Raw genomic sequence first — 11,881 nt, 5'->3', positions numbered from 1 at the left:
GTTAAGAAACGGAAGAGGACCTAGGGAACTTATTTCTTATCGAATGCACCGAGCAGAAACAAAGTAAGATACCAGCCTATGATCATGGGACCACCAATGTTCCATTTCATGAGCACAACTAATTTATTTGTACTCCCTATTAGCTGTGTACTTTTTTTTTTATTTTATCATTTTCAGTGAGTTCAGTGCTACTGAGATGGGCTGGGTCAGTCCTGGAGACTTAAGTCCTCTAACTGCAGTGCTGGAGCAGAACGAGCAGTACCACTGCAAGCTTCCCTCAGATTAGCTTGCTGATGTGCCTTAGGCTATGTCTACACTCAAACTGCTACAGTGGCACAGCTGCAGCTGTACCGCTGTAGTGCTTCAGTGTACACGGGGCTGGATTAAGGCAGGGGTTTAAGGGGCTGCAGCCCAGGACCCCGGCTCAAGGGGGCCCCCGCAAACATAAATCACAGGCAGCGATCTCCGCGCTGCTAAAAGGGGCGCTCAGGCTGCCTGCCATAGCCCCACGCCATTCCCGGAAGCGGCTAGCTGCTAGCATGTCTCTGCAGCCCCCAGCACCATCCCTGCAGCTCCCATTGGCTGACATCCACTACGCTGATGTAAATTTGCAGTAACACCATCAATTTCAATTAACTTACTCTTGGATATACATGGGTGAAAATGGGTGCATTTCTCAACTAAATGTGAAACACTTCCAGTGAATCAGACCATAAAGATGCTGCTTTTTTAATGGACAGCTGTCCCCAAGGGACTTGACTGAGACCACCAATTCATCCATGGTTATGACTTTTGGTCTCACACACTCCCAACCTGGGCTGGATTTGAGCCAGGGACCTAGAGAAATTGGGGTTGGGGTACAGGAGCGGGTGGGGGCTCTGGCTGATGGTGCGGGCTCAGGGTGGGGCCAGAAATGAGGAGTTCAGGTTGCAGGAGGGGGATCAGGCTGGGGCAGGGATTGGGGCATGGTGGGGAAGGAGAGGGCTTCTGTTGGTGATGCAGGTTCTGGGATGGGGCTCAGGATGAGGGGTTTGGGGTGCAGGAGGGTGCTCTAGGTTAGGATCAAGGGGTTCAGAACGGCCGGAGCAGGGGGTTGGGGAATGGGAGGGGCTCGGGGCGCAGGCTCTGGGCATCGCTTACCTCAAGCAGCTCCTAGAAGCAGCGACATATCTTCTCTCCAGCTCCTATGCAGAGGCGCAGCCAGGCGGCTCTGCATGCTGCCCCCGTCTACAGGTGCCACCCCTGCAGCTCCCACTGACTGCAGTTCCTGGCCAATGGGAGCTGCAGGGTGCAGTGCTGGGGCAGGGGCAGCGTGCAGAGCCCCCTGACTGCCCTAAGCATAGGAGCAGGATGGGGGACATGCTGCTGCTTCCAGGAGCTGCGGCACGAACGTGTGGAGAGGCCCCCAACCCTGCTCCGCGGCTGGAACACAGGAGCGATGCAAGCCCCAGACCCCACTCCTCAGCAGGAGGTCGTGGGCTGGATGTGGGATACAGGAAGATCTGGATGACCTTGTAAACTGGAGTAATAGTAATAGGATGAAATTTAATAGTGAAAAGTGCAAGGTCATGCATTTAGGGATTAATAACAAGAATTTTTGTTATGAGCTGGGAACGCATCAGTTTGAAGTAACAGAGGAGGAGAAGGACCTCGGAGTATTGGTTGACCACAGGATGACTATGAGCCGCCAATGTGATATGGCCGTGAAAAAAGCTAATGCGGTCTTGGGATGCATCAGACGAGGTACTTCCAGTAGAGATAAGGAGGTGTTAGTACTGTTATACAAGGCACTGGTGAGACCTCACCTGGAATACTGTGTGCAGTTCTGGTCTCCCATGTTTAGAAGGATGAATTCAAACTGGCACAGGTACAGAGAAGGGCTACTAGGATAATCCGAGGAATGGAAAATCTGTTTTATGAAATATATCAGAGGGATAAATACTAGGGAGGGAGAGGAATTATTTAAGCTCGTTACCAATGTGGACACAAGAACAAATGGATATAAACTGGCCATCAGGAAGTTTAGACTTGAAATTAGATGAAGGTTTCTAAGTGAAGTTCTGGAACAGCCTTCCAAGGGGAGCAGTGGAGGCAAAAGACATATCTGTCTTCAAGACTAAGCTTGATAAGTTTATGGAGGGGATGGTATGATGGGAGAGCCTAATTTTGGCAATTAATTGATCTTTGACTATTAGCGGTAGATATGCCTAATGGCCTGTGATGGGATGTTAGATGGGGTAGGATCTGAGTTACTACAGAGAATTCTTTCCTGGGTGTCTGGCTGGTGAGTCTTGCCCACATGCTCAGGGTTTAGCTCAGGGGCAGGCAAACTTTTTGGCCTGAGGGCCACATCAGGTTTCGGAAATTGCTTCTCGCTCCCTGACGGCCCCCCAGGACCCCTGCCCCATCCACCCCCCCACTCCCTATCCCCACCACCCCATGCAACCCCCCCCTCCTTCCTGACTGCCCCTCCCCTGCAATCCCTGCCCCCATTCCCTGTCCTCTGACCGCCCCGACCGCATCCACACCCCTGCCCCCTGACCACCACCCTGAACTCCCCTGCCCTTTATCCAACCCGCCTTGCTCCCTGCCCCCTTACCGCACAGAACAGAGCACCGGTGGCTAGCAGCGCTACAGCCGTGCTGCCCAGAGCCTTGCCCGGCCTCCCAGAGCATTGTGCCGGTGTAGTGTAGTAAATTGCTCCCCGTACCTGCTACAAGTAGCACATTCCTACGTGGAGCAGTTTAATACACCACACCAGCAGCACGGCACGCTGAGGCTGCGGGGGAGGGGGAACAGTGGGGGAGGAGCTGGGGGTGAGCCTCCCGGGCCAGGAGCTCAGGGGCTGGGCAGGGGGGCCCGTGGGCCAGATGTGGCCTGCGGGCCATAGTTTGCCCACCTCTGAGCTAGATCATAGCTAGCTCAGGCTGGTCTACATGTGCCGCCGTCACAGCCCTGACCGCAGTGTAGACAAACCCTTTGTCTCAACTATGATGTGGAAATCTGTCTGCTAGGAACTAAACTGAAATCACCAACTCATTTTTACTGTATGTAGGTTGCCAAGCAGCCATCTGCAGTCACCACCTATGGAGCAGTAACTGCAGATCCCATTAATTTTTTATGCTTCCATAGCTGTATTTTCCTCTTTTCTGGTTAGGCTGCATGGGATTTCTCATCCTTTAAGGAAGGTAATTTCAGGGCATAGTCTGGCTAGCAGTGTCCCTGTAAGTGCAATGATTTCAGTTGTGCGCACCCATTGTTCTACTCCTTTTCCACGTAACCCCCTTTGTTTAGGCCTCAAGAGGGATGGGAAAAGAATACAATAAAGTGCTGTTGCTTGGACTGGTTCCTATTTCCCATCTAATCCCTGGCTGATGATGACCCACAGAGCAAGCCCTAGATAAAAAGCACATGCACAGACAGAGTGTAGTTTTGCTGGGTCATATAAATAGCCCTCTTCATCGCTTCGCTATGAGCACGTGAATCCCTGCAGACTACGCAAGAGATCAGAAGGGAATTATATTCTCCTGATACTACGTTTGTAAAGCACACTGTTGGGAAAATCTACTTCCTCCTCTTCTCCCTACCCCCCCGTACTCCACCCCCACATTGCTTAGGCAATAGCCAATAACATCAGAACGTTCCCTGTTCTCTTCTGCTCCAGTGTTTAACTTTCTCAGCCCCAAAGATGTTTTCTATCATTTTGCTGAGGGGTCATTTGCGTTGAGACAGCTGCTGAGTGTCAGTAAAACGGATACAGAACTCACATCTGCACACACAATCTTCCCATTTCATTACAAGGGAAATTTAGCAAAAGTGGTTCTCACACTAGAACTGATGGAGTTAGAGAGAGCTTTGGGATTAGTCACAGGGGAAAGGAACTGCTTTTCAGTATGATTCACACTGTTGTTGTAGCTGTATTGGTCAGAGGATATGAGAGAGACAAGGTGGGTGAGGTGATATCTTTTATTGGCCCAACTTCTGTTGGTGCAAGAGACAAGCTTTGAAGCTTACACAGAGCTCTTCTTCAGGTCTGGGAAAGGTAATCAGAATGTCACAGCTAAATAAAAGGTGGAACAGATTGTTAAGCATAACAGTTAACCCATGTTGCTAGGTACCATTCAGAATGAAGTGGGCCATTTACACCTCTGCAGTCATACAACAAAATAGGGTTAGTGGATTACAGATTGTTGTAAAGAAACATAAAACTGTATCTGTACTGAGTCCATGATTTTTATTGTCTAGCAAGATTATGAATTTAAGCTCCTATGTTCACCTTTTGAAGATGTTGTGCAGGGTTCCTTTGAGGAAGAGGACTGAAAGGTCAGATATGGAGTGATCATTGTGTGACAAATGTTTGTCCACAGGAAAGCACTGGCTGAAGAGTTCTCTGAGCCATTAGCAATTATCTTTAGAACTTGTGGAGGATGGAAGAGATCCCACCGGACTGGAAAAGGGCAAATACAGAACCTACAAATAGAAAGGGAAATAAGAACAACCCAAGGAATTACAGACCAGTTAGCTTAACTTCAGTACTGGGAAAGATAATGGAGCAAATAATCTAACAATCAATTGTAAGCCCCTAGATAATGAGGTGATAAATAATAGTGAACATGGATTTGTCAGGAACAAATCATGTCAAACCAACCTAACATCCTTCTTTGACAGGGTAACAAATCTTGTGGATGGGAGGAAGCAGTATATATGATATATCTTGACTTTAGTAAGGCTTTTAATACCATCGCTTCTATTCAATATCTTCATAAATTATTTTGATAATGGCTTAAAGAGTACCCTTATAAAGTTTGTGGACGATACCAAGCTGGGAGGGGTTGCAAGCACTTGGATGGACAGGATTAGAATTCAAGATGGTCTTGATAAACTGGAGAAATGGTCTGAAATAAATAGGGTGAAATTCAATAAGGCCAAATGCAAAGTACTACACTTTGGAAGAAATAATCAGTTGCACAAATACAAAATGGGAAATGACTTCCTAGAAAGGAGAATTGCAGAAAAGGATCTGAGTGTTTAGTGGATCACAAACTAAACATGAGCCAACAATGTAATACTGATGCAAAATAATGAACATTGTTCTAGGATGTATTAGTAGGAGTGTTGTAAGCAAGACACGAGAAGTAATTTTCCATTCTACTCAACACTGATAAGGCCTCAGCTGGAGTACTGTGACCAGTTCTGGGCAGCACACTTTGGAAAAGAAGTGGCTAAATTCGAGAAATTCCAGAGGAGAACAACAAAAATGATTAAAAGGTCTAGAAAACCTGTGACCTATGAGGAAAGATTGAAAAAAAATGGGTTTGTTTAGTCTGGTAAAGAAGACTGGGGTGGGGAGCATGATAACCGTCTTCAAGTATGTGAAAGGTTGTTGTAAAGAGGAGGGTGATAAATTATTCTCCTTAACTACTAAGGACAGAACAAGAAGGAAAAACTGTAAGGGTAGGTAAGCACCGGTACAAATTACCTAGGGAGGTTGTGGAATCTCCATCATTGGAAGGCTTTTAAGAATAGGTTAGACAAACACCTGTCAGGGATGGTCTAGATAATACTTCATTCTGCCTTAGTGCAGGGGACTGAAGTTGATGACCTATCAAGGTCCCTTCCAGTCCTCTGTTTCTGGGATTCTATGTAGGGAACACTGTGTCCATCACTGAAATGCAGCTGCCTCTTGTAAAACATAGCAAACATTTCCCAATTCCTAGCAACACTACACAGAACAGGAAGCAAAAAAGAATATAATACCCAATTGAAAATGAAGTGGAGAATGTGGGGAAACAAAGAACAGAATTAACCACATTGGATTTTGGCCAAGATACAGTGGGTAATCATAGAATACCAGGGTTGGAAGGGACCTTAGGAGGTCATCTAGTCCAACCACCTGCTTAAAGCAGACCAATCCCCAGTTTTTGCCCCAGATCTGCCCCCTCAAGGATTGAACTCACAACCCTGGGTCTAGCAGGCCACTGCTCAAACCACTGAGCTATCCCTCCCCCCTCAATAGTTGCACTCCACCATGCAATCTTTAATGACTACAAGTGGCCAAGAGTCAGACCTTAAAAGATGCCACTAGCACAATGCTAAATTATCCTAATCACAGACTGTCAAATTATGGTTCAAAAAATAAAAAATATATTCCACTCCTTTAATATGTAATTCAACAATAGACAAAAATCATAGCCTGAAATGCGGCTTCACAGAAACACTGAAAAAAAATACAGTATATATTGTTGGAGTGAGCACATCCGTGGGGTAGTCCCAAGCAAAGTGAGGTACAATCTCTCTCTCTCTCTCTTCCTCCCTTTTCCCCCCCTCCCCATTTTGTTCTTTTCTGGATCTTATTATGCAACCATCACAATATTTGAGCACCTCAGTCCCACTTTGACAAGGTCTGACTGTTAGTTTGTTGTACTATGTCATGGTAATCAATGTCAATTGTAGCTAGAGATAGGTGGGAACTAAACCTCCAGTTCTGAGCACCCACTGAAACTATGGCTTGTTTCAAATCCAGATCTGGATATGAATTTTACAGACTGAATCCATCTTTAATTCCAGCTCCAATATGACACAGGCAATAGAACTAGTAGAAAATAAATGGCTGAACACCCACACTAAGCATGTACTAATCTGCTCCTGGCTCTTCTGAGACTGTTAGGAGGAGGTATCTACTAATTCACTGTAATAGACTAATGCAGCCTTACATGCAATTGTTTTGTGAACTGGCTCACATACAGCAAATAGGGCCAAATTTGTTTGTTCAATGATCTCCAGACTGCTTCTTACTCAGCATGACAGTGTTTCATATGTAAGGAAGAGTTGATTCCATTTTTCTGTTCACTCCCTTAGTGATGAGATAGTGTTGTCAATCCAACCCAGAATGACACTAATGAAACAAGATGTAAAACAGAAGATCAGCACTGATGAGAGTATACTTATTTTTCCATTACATTCCTTATAACCTTTGCTTTATTATGGTGAAAATGATGTCAGTCTCCCTAAAGTTGTATTATTAATCTTAGATGACTGCCAAGAGTCTGCCTTGGAGCACTGTACAATTCACGCTGTTATGTCACCCTCCCCATCTCCCAATATTGCACTATAGGAACAATTATTTTCTCCTAGCTCAATGCGTATGTTTGTTTTCTAGTCACTGATACTGAACACGATCACATTACGATGACTTGGAATTGTACCATTTGTACCATAATACTGCCCTCATTCTCTCTGTATCTATATGAACCCCATAATGATATGGTCTGACTGCTCTCACAAGATAAGTAGATTCACAGATTCCAAAGCCAGAAGGGACAATTGTGATAATCTAGTCCAGGGATTCTCAAACTTCATTGCACCGCGACCCCCTTCTGACAAAAACAATTACTACACAATGGCCCCAAGAGGGGGACTGAAGCCTGAGTCCACCCGAGCCCTGCTGCTCCTGGCAAGGGGGGGTGGGGCAAAGCCCAAACCCCACCACACTGGGCAGGGGGGCCCCAAAGCCCAAGGGCTTCATACCTGGGCAGGGGGGCTGTAACCTGGTGGTGGGGCTCAGGCTTTGGCCCTGGGCAGTGGGGCTTGAACTTGGGCCCCAGGCCCCAGCCAGTCTAATGCCAGCTCTGGACCCCCACTTTGGGGTCCTAACCCACAGTTTGAGAACTGCTGATTAGTCCGACCTCCAATATAACATAGGCAATTGAACTTCCCCCAAATAATTCTTAGAGCAGATCTTTTAGAAAAAACATCCAATCTTAATTTTAAAATTGCCAGTGGCAGAAAATCACAACCCTTGGTAAATTGTTCCAATGATTAGTTACTCTCATGATTAAAATGTAGGCCTTATTTCCAGTCTGAATTTGTCTAGCTTCAATTTCCTGCCATTGGATCATGTTATACCTTTCTCTGCTAGACTGAAGAGCCCATTATCAAATATTTATTTCCCATGTAGGTACTTATAGACTGTAATCAAGTCATCCCTTAACTTTATCTTTGTTAAGCTAAATAGACTCAGGTAGTTCAATCTATCACTATAAAGCATGTTTTCTAATCCTTTATTAATTCTTGTAGCTCTTCTCCGAACTCTCTCCAATTTATCAACATCCTTCTTGAACTGTGGACACCAGAACCGGACACAGTATTCTAGCAGCAGTCACATCAATGCCAAATACAGAAGTAAAACAATCTCTCTTTATGCATTATCCTTTTGACCACAGCACTGCAATGGGAGCTCATGTTCAGCTGATTATCCACCAATCTTTTACAGAGTCACTGCTTCTCAGGATACAGTCCCCCATTCTGAAAGCCTGGCCTACATTCTTTGTTCCTAGATGTAAACATTTACATTGAGCTGTATTAAAACACAAATTGTTTGTTTGTGCCCCGTTTACCAAGCGATCCAGATAGCTCTGACTCAGTGGCCCATCCTCTTCATTGCTTATCACTTGTGACAGGGGCACCCTCCTGCTCCTGTCTCCTTTCTAGACCCAAACTGCTCGGAGACCTTCTTGTGGTCAAACACCTTGTGCAGTTTATTTACAGTGTTGTCCCCACCACCTTTACAAACTTGTGCATCTCTGTATTTACAAGCATACAGTCCTTAGCTCACTCAGCTAAGGAGGAGGGAGACAGGAGGTCTCGTCCCTCTGAGAGATCTCATTTGACTCTCAAAAAACCTATCAGGTAGACAGAGAGACGATCACCCTGAGCAGTTCCTTCCTGTGCCCTTTTTTACTTTCTGAGCTAATAAGCCTTTGGGGCTCTCCTCAGCCCATCCCAATCCCTCAGTTAGGCACAGTTTTCCCCCTCAAGTTTACTCTGGGGCAATTTAATTGGTAATCCAGTGATCAGAGTGCTGGTACCGTTGCTGAGGCCCAGCACTCTGTCAGACTACTCTGTGATGCTTTGGGGTTCATCCAGGCCAGCAACGAGTTCAGTCACCACCAGCTTTGCAACTCTGGGTGCCTAGCATGCTACGCTACTGTGGCTCACAGCCTTGACACCAACAGTCAGCATACAAGCAATCAGGCCTCACCCTGGCTTTCACCACCCAGTTACTTTTCTCAGGGGGACCTCAATGACCCTTCCAGCCCCAAGTTCTCCCCCAAAACTTCTTTCTAGCGTGTCCAGTCCTGTTCACTTGAATGCTCATAAAACATTATGTTCACTGTTTTTTTTTAAAAAAAGACACTACACTACTGTTAATTTGGTGGAGGAGTTTACTTTTCGGTTTGAAACACTGCACTGAGATGGTTATATAATCAAACAAGATTCAGTTTATTTACACAGAGAAAATATGAAAGTGATATCAAGGGGAAGGAATTGGGATAAAAATGATTACAAACAAACAAAGTAAAATTAAGTTTCTAAGACTAAAGTCTTACCTAACAAACTAGAGTCTTGTATTCAAGCAGGTTTCTCACCTATATTCAGTTTCCAGAGACTTTCAACCCCCTTGGTTGAAAGGTTCTATGTTTCTCGTATGTACAAGAGCTCTGGCCTCTTGTATCTGTCCAGTAATGGATGCCAAAATGGTTTCTGTCCTTGCTCATATCTTCCAAAGTGTAATGTCCTTGCTTCAGGATGCAGGAAAGTTTCCTGGAGCTCTGGCTCCCATCTCCCACTGAGAGTGTTAACAAATTAATCTCCTGTTCACCAATCTGAGGCACCTGAGCTTGTTAAGGGACCATCCCCCATTCTGGTTTGCCTGATTGCTATAAATGTAATTGCAATGTCTCTCTTTGGTCAGTGTACATTGGAGACACATTCAAGCCAGCAGAACCACATTCCTTTGTCTAGGCTAGGGTGACTTAAGCCCTGTCAGCCAAACATCTTTCCCACACATATTGATAATTCTTCACATAACACCCCTACATACATGATACAATAATATTAATTCCCAGAATGTTACCAGTTTGCATATGATACGTTCTATGACCCCTTTTAGATACAGATTATGACAACAGATGAGTTGGGGTACACTGAAATGGTCATGTCAGCTGAAAATCACTGCTAGATACCAGGGAAGCTCTGGTTCTCTGGCATTGGGGTGCTCTTAGTGTCACACACTTCTCCAGTTTTAGTGTCATCTGCAAAATCTGTCAGTGATAATGTTATATTTTCTTCCAGGTCATTGATCAAAATGCTAAATAGTGCAGGGTCAAGAACAATCCCTGTGGGACCCCACCAGAAACACACCCACTCAATAATGATTTCCCATTTACAATTACATTTTAAGACCTATCATTTAGTCAGATTTTAACCCATTTAATGTGAATCATGTGGATTTTATACCACTCTAGCTTCTAAATCAAAGTGTTGTGCAGTACCAAGTCAAATGCCTTACAAAAGTCTAAGTATATTATATTAACTCTATAACCTCTATCAACCAAACTTGCAATCTCTTTAAGAAAAGACATCAAGTTAGTTTGAACAGGATCTGTTTTCCATAAACTCATGTTGATTGGCATTAATTATATTATCCTCCTTTCATTCTGTATTAAGTACCCATATCAGCCACTCCATTATCTTGCTTGGGCTCTATGATAGACTGTCAGGCCTATAATTACCTGGATCATCCTGTTTATCCTTTTAAAATATTGGCACAACATTAGCTTTCTTTCAGTCTTCTGGAATGTCCCCCATGTTTCCAGCCTTATTGAAAATCAACATTAATGGTTGAGAAAGCTCCTGAGCCAACTCTTTTAAAACACTTGGATGCAAGGTAGCTGGATCTGCTGATTTAAAAAAAGTCTAACTTTAGTAGTTTCTGTTTAACATCCTCCTGCCATACTAGTGGAATGGAAAGAATGTTATCCTCATATGACATGACTACGTCATGTTTTTTTCCCCAAATGCAGATAGAAATATTTACTGAACACTTCTGCCTTTTCTGCATTATTATTGACAATTCTAACATTTCCATCTAGTAAAGGCCAGTACCATTCTTAGGATTATTTTTGTTCCTAATATACTCAAAAATCTCCTTTTTAACTGTCCTTAACTGTGCTAGCCATACATTTTTCCTGATGTCCCTTTGTTTCCCTTATTAATGTTCCAAAATTCCTAGCTTCTGATCTATATTAATTACTATCAACTTCCCCTTCCTTCCATTTGTTATATATTATTTTAATGCTACCTTCACTTCCCCTACAAACCAGCTCTTTTTTTAAAAAAAAAAATACAGCTTTCTTTTTTGATTGTGGCATTGTTGCTAGTAAAGTATTCTTAAACAATTTCCAATTATCATTCAATTTTTTTCTGATTAAATTCTTCTTTCCAGCTGATTTGGCTCATAATTGTTTTCAGCTTTGTGGAATTGACCCTTTTAAAGCACCAAGTATATATATTACTGGTCTGGATTTTTTCTGCTTGCACATTATAAATGTGATCAAGTCATGATCACTTGTACCTGAGCTACCATTAATTTTTAGTGCTGTGATTTGTTGCTGTTTACCTGTTAGGATGAGGTCTAATATAGAATTCCCCTGCCTTAGATGCAACACTTTCTGAGTTAGGAAATTGTTATCTATAATGTTTAGATATACCAAGGATGTTTTAGTACTGGCAGCATGAGATCTCTAGCATATGTCACTCAAACTGAAATCCCCCATGATCACATAGCTTTTTTAACCTGTGCATTATAAATAAGTGTGTACGATGATAGCCATTGGGTTCCCTATCTTGTGCTTTATCTGTTAGGGTATTGATCCATAAGGATTCAAGATAATTTTCTTGCAAGTTATCAGTAACTCAGGAACAGGTAATGCCATTTTTGACATATAGTGTCACTCCCCCTCCTCTTTTACCCACTCGATCCTTCCTAAATAGATCATAACCATTGATTTTAACTTCTAATCATCCAGGTTTCAGTAAT

The sequence above is a fragment of the Caretta caretta genome, chromosome 1 (genome assembly GCF_965140235.1).
Source record: "Caretta caretta isolate rCarCar2 chromosome 1, rCarCar1.hap1, whole genome shotgun sequence".
Classification (NCBI taxonomy): Eukaryota; Metazoa; Chordata; order Testudines; family Cheloniidae; genus Caretta; species Caretta caretta.
The sequence above is the reverse complement of the archived record's forward strand: the minus strand, read 5'-3'. Positions refer to the sequence as shown.